The 13,300-nt window shown below is 38.9% G+C and overlaps 1 protein-coding gene across 11 annotated transcripts in view; it reads right to left on the reverse strand.

Moving 5' to 3' along the window:
* Positions 1–13,300, reverse strand: part of LOC120525680 (pumilio homolog 2-like) — a 255,653-nt gene that overhangs the window by 100,015 nt on the left and 142,338 nt on the right. The gene's annotated exons all lie outside the window — the stretch shown is intronic.

Genomic DNA, 13,300 nt, shown 5'->3' on the forward strand with positions numbered 1-13,300 from the left:
TACCGGCAATGTCAGTAAACATATTCAGCCTCCCATCGGTTTTTAAAGGCTCTATTTTCAGAATCAACTTTTCTCTTTGGCATCATGTGGGCTAGCTTCGCAATAACTTGCAGCATCATAAGCTAGACTTGATAAACGCGGTAAGTGTTCGGCAAGGCAGTTGAAGCGCTGCATTATGGGATCTGTACCGTAATTTATTGTGTTACCAGCACTTCATATCCCCGGGCCATTAATAACAATAATATATAAAATGATCTCGCAGGCCGGATATAATTACACGCGGGCGGATGTGGCCCGAGGGCCTTGAGTTTGACACATATGGACTAAATAGAACTTGAAAAGATATATTTTTTCGAATGTGATCGCGCAATTCAGATCGAGTTGACGTGCACTACATCGAGCCCGCATGCTATTGTCGTTTTCCCTGCCTGCCTCAATAAGTCACCCTCCCCTCGCTCTTACTTTTTTAGCGTTCATCTAATGAATACACTGAGTATGGCTTCACCAAAACAATTATTGATGGCGAATCGATTATTCATAAAGCTTCAATTGGTGATCTGTTTTTCTGTGTTAACCTCATATTTTTTCATACTTTTTCTCAAACCAAGGGTGTGCAAGGGTAAAATGAATCGGGAAGCGCTGATCAATGTAATCGGTGTACCAGGAAATCATGCATTGACAGAAGTTCCCCTTTCCTTGTATTGCAAAGTGTGATTAAATGCGTGATTTTTTAACGTGTTATGGAGCATATGCATCGAAGCTTCTCAGCTGTGCTTGTGCTAAGAAAAGGAAACATTTTAAAAATAACGTAACACGATTGTCAATGTAACCTTTTGTAAGTAGTGCCTGGAGGATTCAGTGTGGAGAAACTGTAGAGACAGTGTGTGTATTAACTTGTGGATTTTTCTGGGAGTATTTGGTGGCAGCGTTACAAAGTCGCTTCTGTAACACTGCGTGCGTTAGCTGCACAGCTCAGCTCAGAGCGAAATGAGGTGAATGGGAGGGGAGATGATGACGTGACTCCCCCACCCGCCTTAACTGTCAATCCCCAACAAACACAGTGTCTCGGAATTTGCATAAACACAGTCCTTTACGTGCAATTTTAACTTAGTTACAAAGTGATCAAAACTCTCTTATATCCTGCGTCCTCTCATTAAACTTGTATCCCACATTACCAGTGGGCATGACAAACGCCAGCGGCAGCCTGTCTATGAACTTAATTTAAACTTTAGGTTTAAACCTTGCTTTGTTTCCGAAGTAGCAGCACTCATGAATATGGTTGTATATGTCACTCGCTGGCTTCTTATTGTTGTTTCGCTGCCTTCCCAATTATATAATGCATGTTTTCTTCAGCTCTTTTTTGAGCTCTTCCTGGTTTTCTACGCACTGCTTTGACAGTCAGTTTACTTGATTACGTGGGAGGCGTGATGATGTCACATGAAAACTCCGCCCCCACGGCTTTCGAGCTCAACTCCATTACAGTAAATGGAGAAAAATAGCTTCCAGTTATGACCATTACGCTTATTTGTTCCAAAACTCTGGTCGTAAACCGAACCAATTTCCCCCATAGGATTGTATGTAAATACAATTAATCCGTTCCAGACCGTATGAACTGTATGTAAATATATGTAAAGATTAAGCACAAATATAGTTAACTAGCAAAATACCCACGCTTCGCAGCGGAGAAGTAGTGTGTTAAAGAAGCAATGAAAAGAAAAGGAAACATTTTGAAAATAACGTAACCTGATTGTCAATGTAATTGTTTTGTCACTGTTGTGAGTGATGAGTGTTGTTGTCATATATATATATATAAATATATATATATATATATATATATATATATATATTTACACACATAAACATATATATATATACATATCTATACATATACACATATATACATACATATATATCTACATATATACACACACATATATACACACAAATACATATATATATATATATACATACATATCTACATATATACACACACAGCTATTTCAGATCAGTGCAATACGCTGTTTGTTAAAACGGTTGACTCCGCTCTTACGTGCAATAACAAATCAAATCATTCAGTTGTCTTTGCTCGTATGTCATTTTAGAGCTGGACGCCTGGCATCTTTTTTTGGCCACAAGTTCGTTTCTGTTTGGTGTGAGGTTCTGTGTTGTGGAGATTCTCAGGATGGATTGCAGGTGCTCATCAGTGAGGTGACTCCTGTGTGCTGTTTTGTTAGTCTTTATCACTGAGAAGAGCTTCTCACACAGATATGTGCTACCAAACATGCACAAGGTTCGAGCCGCATGTAGACGGACTTTTTTTGTTCATCAAAGTCACCAAAGCGCCGTGCAAACTCAGTGCGCAGTGCGCTCAGTTTATCAGCAAAGTGCGATTTGGGAACACCGTAGTGACGACTTGGTTTAACAGTACTTGGCAACAGGGAAAGTGGGGCAAGGTGAACTGGTGCATTTGTGTCTCCCATAAAAGCAGCGTCACTTGAAATCACTTTGTGATTGTGCACGGGTTAAAACGTCCGCTGAAGTGTCAGATTCTTATTTAATTATGCTGTTTTCTGTATCTTCTGAATTGCATTCAGGTTACCCTGATGCAAGGCAGCTGAAGCACTGCATTATGGGATCTGTAGTTTATTGTGTTACCAGCGCTTCATATACCCGGCTTTAATAACAATAATACAGTATATAAAATGATCTCAAGGGCGGATATAATTACACGCCGGGCGGATGTGGCCCGCGCCCTTGAGTTTGACACATATGGACTAAATAGAACTTGAAAAGATATGTTTTTCAAATGTGATCGCAATTCAGATAGAGTTGACACGCGACTACAGCCTGCATGCCTCAATGAGTCATCCTCCTCGCTCTTACTTTTTACCGCTCATCTAATGAATACACTGAGTATGGCTTTACCAAAACAATCATTGATGGCGAATAAAGTATCCATTATTCGAGTATGTAGATCGGGTTATATATATATACATATATATATACCCGCGTATCGCAGCGAGAAGTAGTGTGTTAAAAAGGTAGAAAAGAAAAGGGAACATTTTAAAAATAACGTAACATGACTGTCAATATACAGTATTTGTTTTTGAGTGTTACTGAGTGTTGCTGTCATCAAGGATTTGATTATCATTATTTCTTTCAATCAGGTTCGTATTTGTAGGATGTGTTGTGTTCAAGTTACATTCCGTGTTTGTCAATCGTTGTAAAGATGACAGGTTTCATTCATCGATTCGTTTCTTACTGCATCAATAAACAGCTCGTCTTCTTCTTTATCTGAGACCTGACACACTGCATGCACGGGTTTTTTACACTGTCTTCCTTTAGCGGACATTGACTTTTTCCACCGTGTGCTTTGTTTCCGCAGTAGCTGGATTTATGAATATGCTTATCAGACGCTTCATTTTTTTTGCTGCCTTTTCAATTGTGTAATTCGGTTTTGTTCAGCTGTTTGGAACTGTTGCTTTTATCTGTGCACTGCGTCAGTTCACGTGAGCCACTCGGTGTACTTGCATCGAAGGTTCCCAGCTGTGCTGGTGCCATCTCGTGCTATGTCCATAGCTTTATTTAATGTTACCTTAGTCCTAGCACTTAAAACTTTCTCTCGCAGTTTCGCCGAGTTCATGTCAAACACCACCCTGACCATCTCATCTTACTCTCCATAAGCACAGTCCTTAACCCGTGAATATTTAGTGGGAGTTTGCTATTGGATTGCCGCTGACGGACGGCCTTATATGGGCAGGCACTAAATTACAAACGCCAGCGGCAGCCTGTCTATGAACTTAATTTAAAGTGTAGGTTTACATCGTGCTTTGTTTCCGAAGTAGAAGAACTCATGAATATGGTTGTATATGTCACTCGCTCCTTATTGTTTTGCTGCCTTCTCAATTATATAATGCATGTTTTCTTAAGCGCTTTTTTGAGCTCTTCCTGGTTTTCTATGTACTGCGTGATTACGTGGGAGGCGTGATGATGTCACACGAAACTCCCCCCACGGCGTTGAAGCTCATCTCCATTACAGTAAATGGAGAAAAACTGCTTCCAGTTATGACCATTACGCGTAGAATTTCGATATAAAACCTGCCCAACTTTTGTAAGGAAGCTGTAAGGAATGAACCTGCCAAATTTCAGCCTTCCACCCACACGGGAAGTTGGAGAATTAGTGATGAGTCAGTGAGTGAGTGAGTGAGTGAGGGCTTTGCCTTTTATTAGTATAGATTACACCATAGAATTCACAGTGTAATAGTAAACTAATGTAAAAACATTGAACAACACTGACACAAAACACCCAGGCTCCCTGCTCAGCTACAAGAGCAGGCTCACTCGTGCTCTCTCCCTCTCTCTGTAGCACACACACCCCATGTCCCACACCCCCCCGTCAGCAGCACACACACACACACACACACACACCCACCCCCCTCAGCAGCATGCGCTCGCTCTCTCTCTCTCTTGAGCTCGCGCCAGCCCTCTCTCTCTCTCTCTTTGAACAGCGGGGAACATTTGAACAAATCCAAACTTTAATTTTAAAAACCAACCACAAGTAACAAGATCACGCTATTTAAGCCTTAAAGCCTGATCGTTGTAAACACTTTTTTAATGAGTTTTATGCACCGCGGAAAAAAAGGAACATTTGAAAAAAGAGAAAAGTAACATTGCATCTAATCACGCTATGAACAACTCCATATGTAAACACTTTAATGAGTTTTAAGCACAGGGAAAAAAGCGAACATTTGAAAAAAGAGAAAAGTAACATTGCAACAATTCACGCTACGAACTAAAAAGTTAACTTTTGAAAAATCCGTAATACAAAGACCAGCAAGAAAACTAACCTTGCAGTTGAGTTCTGGCATGAAGTTAGGAGGAAAAGTCTGGCTCCACAATGGAGAGTTGTTTTTCTTCAGGTGTTTTATCTCTTGGGATTTCTTGGGTTTCTGGTGTTTTTAGCTGATTAGCTGGTGGGAACGAAAGCCTCATGCAGCCATTCCAAAAAAACAAAATCCTTGTGACCCAACCCTTCATATTTGCCCTCCACATTACTGGTAGTCTGGCTTTGTTTACATTGTGCTGCTTGAAACCACAAGGGTTCTCAAATTGGTAAATGAGTAAACTGGTAAACAGTTTTTCCACCTCTTCCAGCACTTCAAGCCTCTGCCTGGTTAACGTTGTAACTCCTTTTGCAATATCAGCTGCTTTAATACAGTAGATTCTTTCTGCTTTAGAATAGTCAATTTTGACTTCTTGTACTCGGCGGCAAGATCAGTAACACGAACGCCACGCTCAAACTTTTCAATAATTTCTTTCATTACTTCGATTTCAATTTTCTTCAAAACTTTCTTCTCACCACTGTTCACTTGCTTAGAAGCCATAGCTAACTGCAAAAGCACACAAAATACTGTAGAGCACAAAGAGAGCAGAAGTAAAGCATGCACGTCTGACTGAGAACAATGAACAGGGAGCGGCTCTGCTTAAATGAACCAGCCAGGCAGGCACACGGCCCCCCCATCAGTAGCAGGCAGGCAGGCACATAGTGCACGCAAATCTCCCCTCCCCCCTCTCAGTAGCAGGAAGGCAGATAGGCAAGCACGTGCAGCAATCTTCACCCTCCACCTCCTCCTCCCCAGCAGGCAGGCAGGCATGAGGCTAGCTCTCTCTCAGCAGCAGGCAGGCACGTCTGACTGAGAACAATGCAACACGTGCGGAAATCATTGGTGCGCACAAACTGAAAGGGAAACTGGCTTGTTCGTATGCCGAGTGTGTGGTCGTGAACCGAGGCAAAAGTTTGGCGAACTTTTTGGTCGTGAACCGAGATGTTCGTGAACCGAGGTTCGACTGTAAAGTCTAAATACTATATGCCTAAAATTTAATCATTAACAAACTATGAACTTAATATATATATAATCTTCAGCAATCTTAATGTACAGTGGACCCTTGACTTACGAACTCAATCTGTTCGCGAGGACTGGTTGTAACTCAAGTTGGTTGTAAGTCAAGACTATTTTTCCCCATAAGAAATAATGGAAATACCTATAATGCACTCAGAACCTCCCACAGAAACACTTACTTAACCTTTTCATAATAAAAAAGTATAATGTGCATAATTTACCAAAACACCAATAATTTTTCTAATGTACTAATCAAAAAGTTATAAAAAGTGTCTAGCCTACCAGAAACAACAATTTCATACTGTACTCACCATTTAATTTGACATCTTTGGGGTGCAGGAAGGGAGGAGGAGGAGAATGAAACGGAAGGTGGTTATTGTTTAGAAGGAGCCTCCTTATGCAAATCTTTTCTTTGTAAAATTGTCGAGATGGTGGATTTCGACATGCTGTACATATTAGCGAGATCAGTCACACGAACACCACTCTCATATTTCTGCACAATTTCCTTCTTCGTTTCGATTGTGATCGCTGTTTCTCAAGTTAATAATGACAGTAGTCGAGCACTCAGTTCAAAAATGGTCGTGTTGTGAACTGCTGTAATAATACACTCCAAAGCAAGCCGGTGCTGACTCAGCCTGATGACATCATTATGTGCCGCACCAGCTCGCTAGCTAACATCCCTTAACAATCGCTTTCTTTACCTTCGTTACCATCTCTTCCTTCCTTAGCAATTATGCGTCTTGTTTTCCATGGTCTTAGTGAATTGTATATATAGACTAGCAGAATACCCGCGCTTCGCAGCGGAGAAGTAGTGTGTTAAAGAAGGTACGAAAAAGAAAAGGAAAAATTTGAAAAACAACGTAACTTGATTGTTAATGTAATTGTTTTGTCATTGATATGAGTGTTGTTCTCATATCTATATATATATATCTATATATATATATATCTATATATATATATCTATATATATATATATATGTTGTTTTCATATCTATCTATCTATATATCTATCTATCTATATATATGGCAGCGGAGAAGTAGTGTGTTAAAGAAAGAAAGAGAAAGAAAAGGAAACATTTTTAAAATAACTTAACATGATTGTCAATGTAATTGTTTTGTCACTGTTATGAGTGTCGCTGTGATATATATATATATATATATATATATATATATAGTAAAATACCCGCTTCAGCGATGTCATGTGTTAAAGAAGTTATGAAAAAGAAAAGGAAACATTTTAAAAATAATTTAACATGATTGTCAAAGTAATTGTTTTGTGTATTTGGCAGCGCCACAAAGTTTTTTCGCCTAGCTGCATCAGAAAATGTACCACAACGTCTGACACGCCTCCTTTTAGTGTTTTCTCACAGCTTGGATTGCTGCTGTCATATATATATACACACACACACACACACACACAAACACACACACACACACACACACACATATATATACACATACATATCTTCATATCTACATATCTATATACATATCTACATATACACATACATATATATATATATATATATATATATATACATATATCTACATCATATATACACATACATACATACACACACACAAATTATATATATGTGTGTATGTATGTATGTGTGTATATATATATATATATATATATATATATATATATAATGTAGATAGGTGTGTGTGTGTTTATATATATATATATATATATATATACACATACATACATATATATACACATACATATACTTGTGTGTATGTTTGTATGTGTCTATATGTGTGTGTATAGCTTTGGTCACTGAGTGCAAGGGAAAAATAATAAAATATAGTCTATAAGTTATTAAACAGTAAAACATGAACGTTTTAAGAAGTACAGGTACATTGAGCACTACTGGAGTGGTTTCAGGTAAACTACATTTTAAAGACTGTGTAACACAACAGGTAAGTAACTAACAGCAGCTAAAATGTATATGGATCATCTCTCGTAGTTGATCCCTTTTGAAAGGCGCTACACGACGGCTGTGGTATAGAAATTACATTTTCTATGTGAACGTTCAAATTTGTGCCTGTGGTAATGTGCCTTACCGCATTTAAAGAAAATTAGTTTTGTGTCCTCTGCAGTGTTAAGATAGAAAGGCTTTGGTTTGGGATAAAAGGAAAAAGGTGTAAAGAAAGGAAAGTTGCCTTTTCTTTTATATAGTGTAGAGAGATGTGTTCGCTGACGTTCTGATCGCCTTGTGTAGACTGGTGAGACGTCCCCGCCATTAATCGGCTGTGATGGCACTGTCAGTCCTCCACTCGGGTGCGTGTTTTCATAATCCGAGGTGAGGACCTCATAATCGTGATACGCAAAAGAAAGTGTGAATCGCCTTAATATTATTTTTCCGTGGTGTAGAAAAGGGGTCCCGTGGTTTGCACTTGTCTGGGCTATAGCGCAGGGGAGGATGAAAAAATTAAAAGTGCTCACTTTGACTTAAGGCAGAAGCGCAGTCAGCGCCTCAAAGGCGGCACAGCTATGCACGCTGGCTGCTCGACTTTTGCTGGGCAGGAGAGCACAGTTTTGCAGACACGTTCATGATATCAAAAGTCTCAGCGCTCTTTGGAGGTCATTCATATATTATATATATAGCAAAATGAAAAAGAAAAGGAAACATTTTAATAATAACGTAACATGATTGACATTGTCATGAGTGTTGCTGTCATATATATGCCTGCCTAAATAAGTCACCCTCGCTTAGCTCTTACTTTATTTACCGTTCATTAAATCATGGCTATTGGCGGAAAAATTATAAAATGGAAGGAGGATGGCTTTACCAAAACAATTATTGATGGCGAATCGATTATTCATAAAGCTTGAATTGGTGATGTTTTTCTGTGTTAACCTCATATTTTTCAGACTTCTTCTCAAACTAAGGTGGTGCGAGGGTAAAATGAATCAGGATGCTGATCAATGTAATCGGTGTACAGTACCAGGAGATCATGCATTGACAAAAGCTCCCCTTTGCTTGTAATGCAAAGTGTGATTAAATGCATTATTTTTAACGCGTTATGGAGCACATGCATCGAAGCTTCTCAGCTGTGCTTGTGCTAAGAAAAGGAAAGATTTTAAAAATAACGTAACACGATTGTCAATGTGACCTTTTGTAAGTAGTGCCTGGAGGATTCAGTGTGGAGAAACTCTATAGAGACAGCGTGTGTATTAACTTGTGGATTTTTCTGTGAGTATTTGGTGGCAGTCTGACAAAGTTGCTTCGGAAGACGGCATTAGCCGCGGAGCTCAGCTCAGACCGAAATTAGATGAATGGGAGGGGAGATGATGACGTGACTCCCCACCCGCCTTAACTGTCAATCCCCATAAACACAGTCTCGAATTTGCATAAGCACACCCCTTCACCTACAATTTTAACTTAGTTATAAAGTGATCAAAACTCTCGTTTATATCCTGCGTCCTCTCATTAAACTTGTATCCCGCATTACCAGCGGTAGCCTGTCTATGAACTTAATTTAAAGTTTAGGTTTACACCTTGCTTTCTTTCCGAGGCAGCAACACTCATGAATATGGTAGTATATGTCACTCGCTCGCTTCTTATTGTTTTTCGCTGCGTTCTCAATTATATAATGCATGTTTTCTTAAGCGCTTTTTGCAGGTCTTCCTGGTTTTCTACGCACTGCGTTGACAATCAGTTCACGTGATTACGTGGGAGGCGTGATGAAGTCACACGAAACTCCACCATTCCAGCTCAACTCCATTACAGTCAATGGAGAAAAATAACTACCAGATATGACCATTAGGCGTAGAATTTCGAAATGAAACCTGCCCAACTTTTGTAAGTAAGCTGTAAGGAATGAGCCTGCCAAATTTCAGCCTTCTAAATACACGGGAAGTTGGAGAATTAGTGATGAGTGAGTGAGTGAGTGAGGGCTTTGCCTTTTATTAGTATAGATAAATAACTGACCGAAATTACATCCACAAACACATGTATCTGGGGTCTGACTGACGCTTACGAAAGCTCTTGGCTGTTTGTTTACAAGCGCACAAGCGGATACACGTGACCGCATTCGGGTCGTAACGCAAGATGTCGATCGTAAATCAAAACAAAAATTTTGGTCGTAAATCAAGTTGCAAGCATAAGTCTTAATGCAATAATAGCCATAACAATAAACCAAGGGTATGGTGTTGAACAGTCTCGTTAAGGGAAGAGAAAAAATAATTAGATAAGAAAAAAAAAAAGGAATTAACCACAAACGTCTGTAACTGTAATTAAAACATAAACAGATAGCGTCCGAGTAATAATGAGGATATATAATGATAAAAACCCGTATCTTAACAAATAGATCAGACAGTAGGTTATTTACCTTTGCCATATCATGAACGGCTATGACTCACAATTATGTTTCAGAATAGTACCGGGATCAGCTTTCTTAATTCCTTTTCTACTTCTTCCTTGCTAGCGAAGACATAGAATTGACCGTGCAATTCCACTTTAAGTTTGGCAGGATACAAGAGGCTGTATTTGATATTGTCTGAGGAGTGCCATCACCTCTAGCTTAAATAATAATCTCTCAAAGCGAATAATAAAATATAACGGTATTTGATCCGCGTACGCGATAAGCTGCTGCTATCTCAGAATCTGCATCTGATGCAGGTCAGTCTCTGAAAGGCCATACTTTGAACTTGGGCTTGCCGATCTTAGCTTGGATGTAGCTTTAGTTTTTCATTTCTTTCAGACCCCCTTTCTTGTTGGACATGCTTATATATGCTTGCATATACTTTAGTAGTGCCCCTCAGGTTGGATAAATACAGGATATATCAGGATAATAAGCAATAATATGAAAACACCGCTGCTAGCGGAGCTCCACTTCAGACGTCCATCTCTGGCAACAGCCAAGACCAATAATTTTAATCTTGTTTTGTCTTTTTTTCCCCTCTTTCTTCATCCTGTAAAGCACTTTCAGCTACATCATTTGTATGAAAATGTACTATATAATTAAATATTGTTGTTGTTATCCCAAGAATCATTAAAGTCTGGCTTTTTAAGTACTTTTGTAAGATACCTGGTCTATTATCCGGTAAAATGGGTGAATTCCGACCTTATTTATACATTTTTCATATTTATACTTTCTCTTTTAGCTTGCATATATTACAGTATATATCTGACATAACAGACCATCTGAAGTTGCTACAGTGCTGAAGCCATCTGTTTCATGTTTGACAGAAGAAGCTTCGACTCACAATTTTTATGTTACTTCTAAGTTTAGAGGAATAAAAATTACTCTAGCACATAATTATTTTTTGCAGACTAACAATGATAACCAGAGATGCAGAAATTACAACATTTGCTTTTTACCTATACAGTACTACTAAGTTCTAAACAGTATTAGCCTCTGAGCCATTACTACAAAGTAGTACAGTAATAAAAAAAAAAAAAATAAAATCTTCCAGTGTCACACTGTATAGCCACATACAGTTATCTTCTCTAGTTTCAGTGAAATGTCTGCTGAAAGTCAGTGACCGGTTAACCATTAGTTTCAGAGAGATTTGCATGCTTTTTTTATGTATGTTTCCTTTTGCACATAGATCTCACCCTTGGGAAGGCACAACTCAAAGCAGCACCCATGTCAAACTCTGTTACATGCTGTCTTCTACTATCAAGTTTCATGGAATAGAATTCTCTCGGGAGTAAAGGACTGAACAAGGCTTCTCTTAAGGGCCACACCTTAGTAATTAGAGAGCCAGCTACACTGAATAGAAATTAAGACCAGTCTGAGCAACTGAAATGAACAAGTTTCTAGACATTACACACTATTATAAAGGAATAAGGGCACATTGTAGCTGCTAAATACTACACATGTTTATATTTCAAGGCTTGCTAAAGTGGAGTTAGGGTCATTCTCCTACCTGGGTGGCCACTTGGGAGTATGGGATATTGTGACAAGAATGTCATGTGCCTGTACTGCAAAATTCTTTTTGGTTGAATAATTTTACATGATCAATAGGCACAGTTTATTAAATACACTATACAGTAGTCCCTCCTCGATCAGAGAGCTTGCGTTCCAGAACCCCCCGCGATAGATGAAAATCTGCGAAGTAGAAACCATATGTTTGTATGGTTATTTTTATATATTTTAAGCCCTTATAAAATCTCCCACACTGTTAACATTATTAAAGCCCTCTAAACATGAAATAACACCCTTTAGTCAAAAGTTTAAACTGTACTCCATGACAAGACAGAGATGACAGTTCTTTCTCACAATTAAAAGAATGCAAACATATCTTCTTCTTCAAAGAATGCGTGTCAGGAGCAGAGAATGTCAGAGAGAGAGAGAGAGAGTGAGAGAAAAGCAAACAATCAAAAAATCAATACGTGCTTTTGGGCTTTTAAGTATGCCAAAGCACCACGATAAAGTGGCATTTTTTAGAGGAGCGTCCATATCCTCTAGGCAAACAGCCTCTGTGCAAACAGCCCCTCTGCTCACACCCCCTTCGTCAGGCGCAGAGAATGTCAGAGAGAGTGAGAGAGACAGAGAAAAGCAAACAATCAAGCACCGCGCGGAAAGCATATCGTATATCATTGAGGAGTTTTATTTAATACGTAATACATGCTCTGATTGGGTAGCTTCTAAGCCATCCGCTAATAGCGTCCCTTGTATGAAATCAACTGGGCAAACAAACTGAGGAAGCATGTACCATAAATCAAAAGACCCATTGTCTGCAGAAATCCGCGAACCAGTGAAAAATCCATGATATATATTTAGATATGCTTACATTTAAAATCCGCGATGGAGTGAAGCCGCGAAAGTCGAAGCGCAACATAGCGAGGGATCACTGTATATATATTCTTTGTGGATTACAAAAAACGCTGGCTTGACAGCAGCCCATAGTTGAAATAAGGCATGAATAAAACTTTACATTCCAGCATACCTCAAAAGTTTTCCAAAGGACTGAGATCTGTGACCTGTCCAGTTGAGTAAACTTAAGGGAACCTCATTTTTTTTGCCGAACCAGTTTGAAATGATGTGTGGTTTATGACGCAATACACTACTCTGATAGAAGCATCCATTAAGAAAAAATTGTAGACTGTGGTTATGAAAGGAAACAAATGGTCAGCAATAATGCTTAGGTACAACAGAGCATAATGAAATAATGCTCAGTTGGTATAAAGAAGCCTAGTGTGTCATGACCACTCCATTACACCACCAAGCTTAATCTGTACTGTTGACATAAATCAGCATGATTCATGGATTCTTGCTGTTATTGCCAAATTCTTACCCTACAATGTTCATATCACAGCAAAATTAAGGATTTGCCAGACCAAGCAACAGCTTTTAAGTCTTATCTAAATTTAGTGTTATACCACCTTAAGATGATGCTGCAGTTAACACTTTTAAATACACTTGTAAGACAGTGTAAAAAA

This window comes from Polypterus senegalus, chromosome 3, assembly GCF_016835505.1.
Source record: "Polypterus senegalus isolate Bchr_013 chromosome 3, ASM1683550v1, whole genome shotgun sequence".
NCBI lineage: Eukaryota > Metazoa > Chordata > Cladistia > Polypteriformes > Polypteridae > Polypterus > Polypterus senegalus.